The sequence below is a fragment of the Scophthalmus maximus genome, chromosome 19 (genome assembly GCF_022379125.1).
Source record: "Scophthalmus maximus strain ysfricsl-2021 chromosome 19, ASM2237912v1, whole genome shotgun sequence".
Lineage (NCBI taxonomy): Eukaryota > Metazoa > Chordata > Actinopteri > Pleuronectiformes > Scophthalmidae > Scophthalmus > Scophthalmus maximus.
Genome location: NC_061533.1, coordinates 1,650,001 through 1,662,500, shown reverse-complemented (window position 1 = coordinate 1,662,500; position 12,500 = coordinate 1,650,001). Strand labels below are relative to the sequence as shown.

At 45.8% G+C, this 12,500-nt stretch overlaps 1 protein-coding gene and 1 long non-coding RNA gene across 6 annotated transcripts in view; one reads left to right on the top strand and one right to left on the bottom strand.

Annotated features, from left to right (window-relative positions):
* The window catches only part of LOC118313819 (peptidyl-prolyl cis-trans isomerase C), a 4,751-nt gene extending 3,519 nt beyond the window's left edge, over nucleotides 1–1,232 (top strand). The window contains exon 6 of the mRNA XM_035639724.2: nucleotides 1–1,232. This exon is cut by the window's left edge and continues 666 nt beyond it. The gene's annotated coding sequence lies outside the window, so the exon portion shown is untranslated.
* LOC124849707 overlaps nucleotides 1,218–12,500 on the bottom strand; it is a 22,880-nt gene continuing 11,597 nt past the window's right edge. For all 5 annotated transcript variants that reach the window (XR_007030148.1, XR_007030146.1, XR_007030150.1 and 2 more), the window contains 2 exons: nucleotides 2,542–2,681; nucleotides 1,218–1,756 (listed from right to left, as the gene is read on the bottom strand). This is a non-coding gene — a long non-coding RNA (uncharacterized LOC124849707). The remainder of the gene's footprint in view (nucleotides 1,757–2,541; nucleotides 2,682–12,500) is intronic.

Genomic DNA, 12,500 nt, shown 5'->3' with positions numbered 1-12,500 from the left:
ATTAATAGAACATATCAGTGACACGGTTACTGTCTTAACAAACGTCTGTGACGGGAGTTTTTATCAACTTCCTGGTGACGGGAAAAAAGAATCAGTGGTAAATTAAAGACTTGATACTTGATAAAAATACGATGCTGAGTGAATTTAGAACAGAAAACAAAGATAATGAAGGAAGAACGTTCTTCTGTTCACTCTGGTTGCACATCAGTATCATAACAAAAGTACAGTAAGTTTCAGTTTTAAATTGAAAATATTTCATTTTTTCGTGTAGCTTAAGGGTTTTTAGGGTCTTTAACATGTAGCATGACTTTTAGGGGAATTAATGAAAAAACATATCACTGAATGAAATAAGATTTTTTAAAGGTTTAATTTAAAGGTTAATCTTTGTAACCTACGTACAATTAATGTGTATAAAAAATGTTGTAATAGTCTAAATCTTAAACCCTTGAGATGTGAGGTTCAGCAGGTTCACTGTGGTTCATGCTAACATTTTTATACGTTAGCGCACTTGCATACTGTACAAAGTGGGTGGAGCCAGTTAGCATCAGCCCTAAACTGCATAGCAACACAATTTACTCTTCCGTCATTTCACAACAGGAAACAGACTGAAGAGCATGTTTGAGGTTCGGTGCTGTGAAATCAAACGTGAAATCATATCATGGAAACGACCACGTAGCTCCTCATCAATCTCTTATTGCCAGATCACTTCTCATTTGCCAAATGTTCCTTACACACTCTCCTATGCATCGACTTAATATTTAAATATCGTCACTAACAAACAATATGCAAAAAAAACGTACAAACTCTGTAGCAAGTGTCAAAATGCCATTCTGGTACTTTATTGTTGAGGAATAAAATTTTTCCTTTTCCAATATCTTTACTTCCTGATGAATTATGCATCATATCTTGTTTGCAAAAAAAAGAAGAAATATACAGCACAAATTGCACAGGATGAAAAATGTTTTAAAAAGTGTGGAAATGATAATTAATATTGTCTGATACTGTTTGTGAATGAGTTTAAATATTGGATTTGTGTTGGAGGTTTATCGTTGTTCTTCTGACTGTTACTTCATTGTTGTTCTGTTTAATTTCGTCTCTGGTCTTTTTTACGTTTGTGCAGCATTTAAAAAACCAACATGTCGAAAAGTAACGTTTTCATTATTTATATTTCAGCAGAAGAAAAATACCAACAGGTTTTTATTTTCTACAATAAACATTATGCTGAGAACGTCGTTCTGTTGTTTTGTCGTCTGTGATTTGTCTCCGTCGTGTTCAGGACGTTCAGGTGGAAACATCACGTCGTGACTGTACTCGTCACTACTGTAAATAACATTGATTATCTGGTTACCATGGCACCTGTCGGGGGGCGGGGTCTATCAGGCAGCAGGTGAAGCGTCCGTTCTTGAAGTTGATGAAGTTGAAAACCCGGAGAGGAGAATCCGACCTGAGCCTTTAACATGTGGGCTGAAGGAGCCAGGGATCAAACCACCGACCCTCCGGTTAGTGAACGACCCGCTCCACCACATCGCCGCCCGAGTGCAAGGACGTGAGCGACTTCAGGGCCAAACTGAGGAAATGCGCGATGGAAACAACTTTGTCGAACAAGTTCTGATGTAGTGAGCAGTCAGCTCACGTGACCGATCAGCTGTTGGTGTTGTTCTATGATGAAGTTGTTCCTGACGCTCACGAGGACACGTCCGTCCCGTCCGTCCCGTCCGTCCCGTCACGCCGCCGGCAGCAGCATCAGCGCCCCCTGCTGTGACGAAGAGTTCCCGGATGTCAACCTCACGCTACATTCAGACTCTTGGTCTCGTCTTGTAAGATGCACAGAGCCCCTTCTCCGTTGGCCGGTTGAACCCGTTGCGCGTTTTTTCCGCAGCGCCGCCATTTGAGACACGTCGGCGTTAAACGGTGTAATTATGGTCTGTAAAAGGTGAAGCAGCAGAGGGAAGGCCGCGAGTCGACAGCTGATCTCTCAGCGCTGACACAAAACTGCTGCTAATGAGAACTACAGCGGGTGATTTGTTTCCCCCTGTTCTACAACGCACACACACACACACACACACACACACACACACACACACACACACACAGATACCAACAGATAAACAGATACACACCTTTACACACACACACACACAGGGGAGGAAAACATCTCTGAACACAAAGGTCAGAGCAGAAATCTCCGGAGGACGACAGGAAGTCGACAGCTAACGGTGAAATGTATCAACCGCCGAGCGCTCGACGCAAAAGTCAGATCTCCGCAAATGATACCCCCAAAAAACAAAAGAACAACAAATGAATCCAGATTCCTCCTGATGCGTGCGTCTGTGTCTGAGTCTGTTGTGAACTCATCAGAGGATGTTTCGTACTTTCTTCTATTTTCCGTCTTTGAGACGATGGATCCTGATTCTTCTCAACGGGAAAGTTGCTCATTATGAATCGAATCAGGATTTATTCTCCAGAAAGTTATAAAAAATTATTTTTTGAGCATTTTTCTGAAACCAGGGAGTGAGGAAAGGCTCCGGACGATCTACTTACAGACGGAGACGTGGAGGTGGTGAAGCACTGAGGGATGATGGGATTCCTTCAGTGTTCCTGCTCCAGCAGCTGACGTCTCCTCTCCAGTGAAAAGTGTGAATGAAGCAGCTTCACCTCCAGCAGTCAGAAACCACCCAGATCTGAAACATGAGACGTTTGGACGTGGATCAAAAGTCACATTTTGACTCTTCAGACAAACACGACACGAGGACAGAGGAGACGTGACGCCACCGACAGGCGAGCGAATGAAACGCACCTTCACCTTGATCAAAGCTACACATTTGCCCAGGTTATAATAATAATAATCATAATAATAATAATAATAACTCCACTATTCTTAAAAATAATAGTTTCAGTTTTTAGATTAAACTGCTACAAATGAAAACCATGTCTCTTTCCTCATTTATTTCTCTGGTTTGAACTGCAGGTGATGTTGTTTCATGTTTCATATAATCACCTGTTAAAGGCACCGTGTTGGTGTTAGTTTTCTTTCTTACAGGTTCAGTGAAATGAGCTGTTCTTGATCAGTCAAAGCATAAAAGGACAAACTCAGAATAATACGTCTGAATCTCAAAGCTTCAAACACGGAGAACAGCACAAAGTGAGAAATGTCACTGTGATGTTTTCTGCCTGTTGTTGTTTTATTTCTCCACAGGACCAGGGGACGGACGGACGCACAGACGGAGAAACTACCTCCTCCTCCTCTTCCTCCTCCTCTTCTTCCTCCTCCTCATCCTCCTCTTCCTCCTCCTCTTCTTCCTCCTCCTCTTCCTCCTCATCCTCCTCTTCCTCATCCTCCTCCTCTTCCTCCTCTTCCTCCTCCTCTTCTTCCTCCTCCTCTTCCTCCTCTTCCTCATCCTTCTCTTCCTCCTCATCCTCCCCCTCCTCCTCCTCTTCCTCATCCTCCTCTTCTTCCTCCTCCTCCTCCTCATCCTCCTCTTCCTCCCCCTCCTCCTCCTTTTCTTCCTCCCCCTCCTCCTCCTCCTCCTCCTCATCCTCTCCTTCCTCCCCCTCCTCCTCCCCCTCCTCCTCATCCTCCTCTTCCTCCCCCTCCTCCTCCTCCTCCTCTTCTTCGTCCCCCTCCTCCTCCTCCTCCTCATCCTCCTCTTCCTCCCCCTCCTCCTCCTCCTCCTCCTCAGCATGGCCGTATGTCAGCCTCTATAACAAGACTGTCTGAACCCGGCGAACCTGCGGCGAGCAGGAGACGGAGGAGGGCGAGAGAAAGAGAGAGAGACGAACAGAAAGAGATGGAGACAGAGAGGAGGGAGAGAAAGTGGTGGTAGGTTTTTAAATGGTCCGGAGGGACGCGTGTCGAGGAGGAGGAAGAGGGGAGGAGGAAGAGAGGGGGAGGAGGAAGAGAGGAGGAGGAGGGGAGGAGAGAGAGGAGGAGGAGAGAGGAGGAAGAGGGGAGGCTCCCTCAGCGACTGCTAGTTGTTATATTGGGGATCTGTTAGTGGATCAATGTAAAAAGAAAGAGAGAAAGAGAGAGAGAGAGAGAGAGAGAGAGAGAGAGAGAGAGAGAGGATGACAGGCCTCATTACCACCAAACCTCGGACAGTGATGCCTCTGTGTGTGTGTGGTGTGTGTGTGTGTGGTGTGTGTGTGTGTGTGTGTGTGTGTGCATTCTTACATGTATACTGTGTGTATTCCCAGGCTGACTGAAGCCTATTTTTATGCATGTGTGTGTGTGTGTGTGTGTGTGTGTGTGTGTGTGTGTGTGTGTGCTCGCTCCCTGCGGGCCTCTGTACGAGAAGCAGAGCATGATGGGACAGAGTTGTTTAAAGGTCAGCAGCAAACACATCATCAGACGGAGAGAGAGCTGCTCACCACCACACAACCACAAACTGACCACAACCTGTGGACGCAGGCCGACAACCAATCAGAGCAATTAAACACGAGACCAGGCACAACAGAAAGAATGGCGGATGTAGCTGACGTCGTTTGTTCTTGGGTTCACGGTCAGCGGCGGCCATCTTCAGCATGTGGCCAATCTGTGAAAACGAAGAGTAAACACAAGCTCTTGTTTCCAGGCTACGATGAATTTATGAAGCTATTTAAAGTCATGTCATAATTCAAAACAAAACTGACAGTGGAACAAGACAAAAGCTGCTCAGCTCTTTGAGAGCGAACTACATTGTGGTTCCTTGGCTTGAGTTGACATCATGCTAACATGCTGACGTTTAGCATGTCGGCTATAATGATCACGTCACGCTAACGTTTGCTGGTTAGCAGTAAACACAAAGTTTAAACTGAAGCTAATGGGGATGTCATTAGAATAAACTATGAGCAGCAAACGTTCAGCTCCAGTTCTGAGTCGTAGATGTTGAGAATTTCTTACTACGACAAAATCTCAGTCTGGTTTCCCTTGGTAACAAAAACACATTAAGCTAATTTACGTCATGTGACTGTCCTGAATGCAAAGTTAGCACCAAGGCTAACCACACTGTGACCTGGAGCGTCGGGTCACGACGTGGGTGACCACACAGCAGAGATGTTTGTAGGTCAAAAATCAATCCAGAAACTCGGTGAAACAACGGAGTTTGGACCTCGCGGCCTCTTGAATTCGAGACCTTGTCTTTGGGGAAGAACGTTGCTCTGCAACTTCACAAAGTGCAGGAGGGGATTTGTGAAGCTGCGAGTGTGAACGGATCAATATGGTCAAATGAATTTAGAACATTTTCATTTCAAAGCTGCTTTGATGTGGTTGTTTCAAACCTGAAGCAGCTCTGACAGATCACACCGCCGCGCAAACGACACTCCCATCACGCACAGACCCGTCCTCCTCGCCGCTGTCGCCGCGCTGACCCCGATGGTAACGACGGGGAGTCTCGCCCTCCTCCTCTACGACAACAATTATCACCTTCCTCGCCTTCTCTTCGTCCCTCTCCTCGCCTCCGACTGCAATTAGAGGGAGGAATAATCGTATTGACAGGCCTGACAGGTCGGGGCGGGAGGGCGGGAACATGAATAGTCACGTGTCAAAGGCAGAGCGACGAGGAGGAGGAGGAGGAGGAGGGGCGGTCAGACGTATCACTGTGTCTTATTGTAGCTTTGATATTATGACAATGACACACAGTCAATTCAAATTCAGCATCGCTGAGACCACCGGCTCCGACCGAGGCCCAGGAATTAGTCTGCTGACACTTTTACAGACATATCGACATCCGACAGCGCGGCACAGAAGAGACGGAGGCCGACAGACGACCAGTTTACTAACTTATATATCGACGTGGAGCAAGACCAGGAGACGCCGCGCCGTATTTACATCACGATACGAGTCGGACGATTGGCTCTCGCAGGAGAATCTGTTCCCTACAAATGTTTTCTTGGGAAAAGTGTGTTCGCAAAGTGGCATTTTGTCCAGCGCCATCTTGTTTTTTTGAAACCAGAAGTAACCATATTTTAAGGAGCAGGGGGTGTGGCCTGACTGTAACCACGCCCCCAACACGTGCGGTACTTTATGGTCTGTTTGACTGTAAATGAACCGTAATGTACAAAAGGAACATCATGTGTTGTAGAAGACTTGAAACTAGAGATTGAACCATAAACTCCTCAGGAAAATCTTTTACTGACGTTATGGCTCAAGTGTAGAAGTCGAGTCACGTTCTCATAGAGTCGGCCTCTGCTGGTCGGGACACAGAATACAGGCTTCACACACTTCAGCACTGGCTTCATTTTACAGACTTTGTGACTACGTCTACTTTTACAGTATATACAGTCTATGGTGTTAGCATAGGGTGTAGGATGTACTTAGCCTAGCTTAGCATAAAGTTAGCATAGCTTCCTCAACAGAGAAACGAGTATAAGAAAGTCATCGTGTAAGAAGTGTTGTGGAACCGATGTACAAAAAAAATAATTTTGAATGGAAAATCGCATCGCATGCAACAGAGACACAGGTAAACAGACAGACAGACAGAGAGAAAGACAGACAGACAGACAGACAGACAGACAGAGAGACAGAGAGAAAGACAGAGAGACAGAGAGAAAGACAGACAGCAGACAGACAGACAGACAGACAGACAGACAGACAGACAGACAGACAGACAGACAAAGGGACGAGGTCACATTATGACCCCGCTCAGCGGAGGTAACGACACTGGATCGATACTTTCGGGTGATTCACAGTAAAACTCTGTGGATTCACGTTCCACGAAACCTTTCGTCCCATTTATATTCAAAACCTTAAAAAAAAAAGCTACAAGCTGATTTTCTACTTTTCATCTCCAATGCTCACTCTCTCATTAAACCTATAAATCCCTCTCTCTGTATGCAGTTCATCATTAGGGCCCCAAATTGGATTTATGCATTCTCGCATTAAGCGCCTCATTTTTCCTCTCGCCCACACACACACACACACACACACACACACACTAACGGCCATCTTCTTTCCCTCCCGCTCTCCGTCTTAACTACATGCATCTCCACCATTAAGGGCTAATTCCTCCGACGGCCTCGCTCCCCATCTATATGCATTGCAGCGCTGGGGAGCGTAATTTTTCTACTTTTCTCTGCCGCCTCCCCTCCTCTCGGGCCCCGTCAGCGGGGAGGAGTCGGGCCGGGGGAAATCGTTAGCGCTCCTTCTCTTTAAATTGGGAAGGTGGACGGCAGGTGAACATCGCATTGATCGGCCTCTCAAGGCCTCTTTCTCTTCCCCCCTTCATCCCTCGCGCTTGCATCCCTCACCGCCAATTGTCTGGCCTTTTACTCCCCCCATCGCCTCCTTCGCACATCACCGCCAATTGCCAACCACCCCCCCCCTCCCTCTTCCCTTCTTCTTTTCTTCGGAAGCATCGCGGAGGTCACAGATTTACAAGAGCGAGCGGAGGGGTGTCGCTGTCCTATCTGTCTAACAACCACCGTCATGGGGCGGAAAACAGAGATGTGTGGAGGGGCGGCGGGGCAGCGGGGGGTTATGGGACAGAGATAGCGGGTGGCGTGGGAGGAGTTGGGGGGGTCAAAGTAAACACGGTGATGATTTCCCCCGAGTTTCGTTCATCCGGACCGATGAGGAGGGAGAGAGAGAGACACAGGGAGAAAAAGGGGGAGAGGAAGAGAGAGAGAGCAGCTGCTGTCCTGTCACCGCCGGCAACTGTAACTGTGGTGACACCTCCTCCTCCTCCTCCTCCTCCAAACGAGAGAGAGAGAGAGAGAGAGAGGGATGCTGCGAGAAAATCGAAACGCTCTCTCTCTCTCTCTCGGGCCTCGGACGCCCTCTCATCGTCCAATTAGAGTCCGGTTCAGAGCGAGAGATTCCTGTGTCAGACTTTCTTTCTCTATTTTTTTCAGACACTCATTTGTTTTTGTTTTTCCAGATTTTTTCTCTTCTTTTACTGTTTTGAGTTAATGGCTGAGTTTGTGTAAAATGTTCTTCCATTCATCAAGTTCCTCGCTTGTGAGTTTTAAAGTCGTACCGAGACTCCGCCAGTGAAAAGGGGCGTGACACGAGACGTGGGCGTCACGAGTGGACGTTGGATTGGAAGATCAAATAATTCGGCAGAAAAAAGGACCAAAATTATTTTTCCTTCAAAACTTGTTGAGTTTTAATTTGTTGTATATAAAATGTTCCAGAGACGTGCAGCGGCCATTTTCTCTGGAACATTGATGTGAGGTGCTGCTCCTCAGAGGTTGTTTCATATCAAATTTAACTAAGATCTTTCTTTTATGTTTCGTAACAATTAGGGCGGAAATGTTCATAGGATTAATTGGATTTATGTAAAAAGACTCGCGGCCGCAGGTTGAGGATTTGTTTTAACAACGAGATTCGTTTTGACTGAACTCTCCAGGTCCTCTCCGTCCTCGCTCTCTCCTCATCCATCCTCTCTCCTTCTCTCTCTCCTTCTCTCTCTCCCTCTCTCTCTACCTCTCTCTCTCTCTCCCTCTCTCTCCTTCTCTCTCTCCTTCTCTCTCTCCCTCTCTCTCTACCTCTCTCTCTCTCTCCCTCTCTCTCCTTCTCTCTCTCCTTCTCTCTCTCCCTCTCTCTCTCTCTCTCTACCTCTCTCTCTCTCCTCATCCATCCTCTCTCCTTCTCTCTCTCCTTCTCTCTCTCTCTCTCTCTCTCTCTCCCTCTGAAACTAATTAGCAGTGAAGTGCGGAGCAGAGGAGGGAGAAGAGGAGGGAGGGAGACAAGACGAACGAGAGGAGGAAGAGGAGAGAACAAGACGATCCATGTGAGATGTTTAAACCCTGTGAAGCAGTAAACAGAAACTCTTCCTCTCTTCACCAGCAGACCTCGTCAGAGTCGACAACTGATCAAAAGCTAAAGGGCAGCGCACGACGACACCGAACGAAATACTAACACCTGGAGAGGAGGAGATCGACAATCGATCACATTAATGCAGAACGAGGAAAAATATATCAACAGGAATCATGGAAGAGGAAGAGGAGGAGTCCTCCAGCTGGGAGGAGGCCTGAGGCCCGGGCCCCCGACCAACCTTCAAGAGGTTGAAGATGAAGATGAAGATGAAGATGATGATGATGATGATGATGAATGTAAGAGCACAATGGTTTAATGAATGATTTAGGCAACACACAATCAGCTGAGTGACACACATCACAGATCCGTGTCTATGTATCAAAGTGGACGTAGTCTCCTGGTTTGGACACAGAAATGATTTATCGACATAAAACACAAGAGTTGTGTGTTAATAAAGTTATTGTCATTCAAGTTGTTGTGATGTTGTGTTGTTGGTCTGAAGCTCAGAGACGACGCTCGCTTGTTAGAACGGAGGCCACAGACAGAGAGGGAGGTTTTTTAACATGATGGAGCTCCTCCCCCTCCCCCTCCCCTCCCCTCCCCCCTCTCTGTGGGATGGATGGATTTTTCGTCGTCCTCCATCTCTCTTATTGTTTTCACACACCAGTAAGACGAGATGCTCCACTGAATGGCCTCAACACCCCGCGGACAAGTGTGTGTGTGTGTGTGTGTGTGTGTGTGTGTGTGTGTGTGATCTTTACTCACAGCAGGAGGTCTGAAGATCACACACACACACACACACACTTTAATGTTCTCTATTTTATTGGCATGATTGTTAAACAGAAACAGAACGTCGTGAACACACACTCTCTCTCTCACACACACACACACTCTCTCTCTCACACACTCACTCTCTCACACACTCTCGCACGCACGCACGCACGCACGCACGCACGCACGCACGCACGCACACACACACACACACACACACACACACACACACACACACACACACACACACACACACACACACACACACACACACACACACACACACACACACACACACACACACACACACACACACACACACACACACTCAGTGATAAATGCGGAGCTGGCAGCGGATCAATATCACCAAACTTTGGTTGAGCAAACGGATCCATAACAGACGACTAACACTCGTTTTTCTATCGCTCCATCTCCCTCTCTCCGTTTCTCTCACTTTACTGTTTATTATTGTTTTATTCAATCTTTTCATCTTTTTATTCCCTTCTTCGTCTTTTCCTTCACGTCTTTGATCAAACTTCGTTCTCTCTCTCCGTCACATCTGTCACTTCTTCTTCCTCTTCGCTCCGTCTCTTTTCTCATCCTCTGGTTTTATTCCTCTTTCATCCGACTCGTCTGTTCTTCAACAAACCATCTCTCCATCTTTTTCCCTCTCCCTCCATTTTCTGCCTCGACGACTCCGTCGTTCCATCGAGATGAATCCAGTCTGACGGAGCTTCAAAGGAAGAGAGCTCCTCCTCCTCCTCCTCCTCCATCTTTTATTTTCAGGATTCCCTCTTTCTCCTCTTCCTTTCTTTCCCATAACGACATCCTGTCTTCACCTCCTTCTTTTTCAAACTTCCTCTCTACTTCTGGATTCCTTGTTTCTCCTCCTCCTCCATTTCCGGTCCTCCTCATCTTTTCCTCTCCTCCTTCCTTTCCCCAATCTTTCATCCCTTTCTCCGCTCTTTCCTTCTCTTCTTCCACCAGTTGTTTTCATCTTCCTCTCCTTTCTCACCCTTCTCTTCCTATTCTCTCACTTTTCCTCTTTCATCCTCCTCCATTTTTTTATTTAGTCCTTTCCATCCTGCTTCTTCATGTCCTCGTCTTCTCTTCTTTCTTTCTCATCCTTTCTTCTCCACATGTTCCACCTCTTTCCTTTCTTTCCCACCTCAATCATTTCCTTTACCTCCTTCTCTCTTCCTCCTCTCCTCGTGCTCCCTTCTTTCTCTCCTCCTTCCTTTTCCTGCTCCCCTCGTGAACCTTCCCTCTCTTTTTCTTTCCTTCTTCTTCTCCTCTTCCTCCTCCTCATCTCGTTGAGGACACACTTTTCCTCTTCCTTCGTTCCTTTTCTCTTCTTCCTCTTTTGTCCCCCCGTGCCTCCTTTCCCACTTTCCTCTTCTCCTCCTGCATCCTTCTTTCCTTTGTCACTTCTTCTCATCTCTTCCTTTCCTCCCTCTTCATCTTCTCTCTTCTTTCCTTTGTCACTTCTTCTCATCTCTTCCTTTCCTCCCTCTTCATCTTCTCTCTTCTTTCCTTTGTCACTTCTTCTCATCTCTTCCTTTCCTCCCTCTTCATCTTCTCCTTTCTCTCCTTTGTGTTTAAACCTCTCATCTTCTCTCTTCATCTTCCTTTTTTCGTCCCTTTCTCTACTTTTTCCTTTCACTTTCTTCCTCTCCCCTCCTCCTCCTCCTCCCCCTCTCCTCTTTCATCTTCCTCCCCCCTCCTCCTCCTCCTCGTCCCTCTGTCCGTCAGATATTGTTTAAAAAGCGGAGCTGCAGTTTGATGGTTAAAACGCTGGCAAATCGATACGTTCACACATGACGGAACGCCGGCGGACGACAGGACGGAGGGCGAGCGAGTCGGGGATGACCGGGGGGGAGAGAGAGGGAGGAGGAGGAGGAGGAAATAACAAGCTGACAGCGAAGAGGCCCTTATTTCCTCCAGCTGAGACGGATGGAGAGCAGAGGGACGAGTGTGTTTCTATCAGTTCCTCCTCCTTCCTCTTCTCGCTCCATTACTTCTCTCTTCTCCGTTACTTCATCCCTCCATCTCCCTCTCTTCATCACGTTTTGATCCTCATCATCATTTTATTTCATTTCCTCCTCTTTTCTTTTCTATCTGCTTCTGTCTTTATTCTTCTCCTCTGTCGTTTCAGTGTTTCGTTGTTTTTTATCACAATTCTTTGTCTTACCGGGTTTTTTTCTCCATAAAGTTTATTTAAAAACAAATGAAAAGAAATGAAATGTGTCAACATGATGTTCTGTTTCGTTCACACACCAAAGATCTTCAGTTCACTGTCACAGAGGAGCAGAGAGACCAGAACATGTTCACATGGAAGAAGTTGAAATCAGAGACTTGAACCGATTAACAGATGACCAAAAATAATTGGCGATTAATTTAGTAGTCAATTAATAATCGTTGAACTGTTGCAGCTCTAGTTATGTATCATATACTTAATATACTTATTTTTATTACTTTCTTTTATTTCTCTGTGTAATTTAAAGGGAATTGACATTATTTTAATTAATATTAAAAGGTGAATTAAAAATGCACCGTCACTTTTTCAGTTCTATCTTTTTGGGTTTGTTTATCTTTTGTTTTCAATGCTAGAAAATCATGAATGTAGATGATTTATTTATTGTTTTTATCTTCGTCTATAGACCGAGTCGACTGTCTACACGTTGAAAAGTGACCGAAATAAAGGAACTTAACATTTCAATGTTCTATGTATATAGATGTATGTAAATGATGTAACTATGGGTGTGATAAGTGACACGTGTCAAGCTCTATAATTGTTTATTGTAGATAATGATTTCATTATTAAGGAGTAGGATTAAATAAGTTTATTCCTCCTCCCTGCTCCTTTTCCTGCATTTAAATTTAGGAAATTCGCAAATGAAATGATAGTTTTCTGCTTTTCTTCTATTTCTTCTACAACTGCTGTCATCTTTTCTTGTTGTCGTTGAATTTGACTCGGAATAAAACATAAATCAAT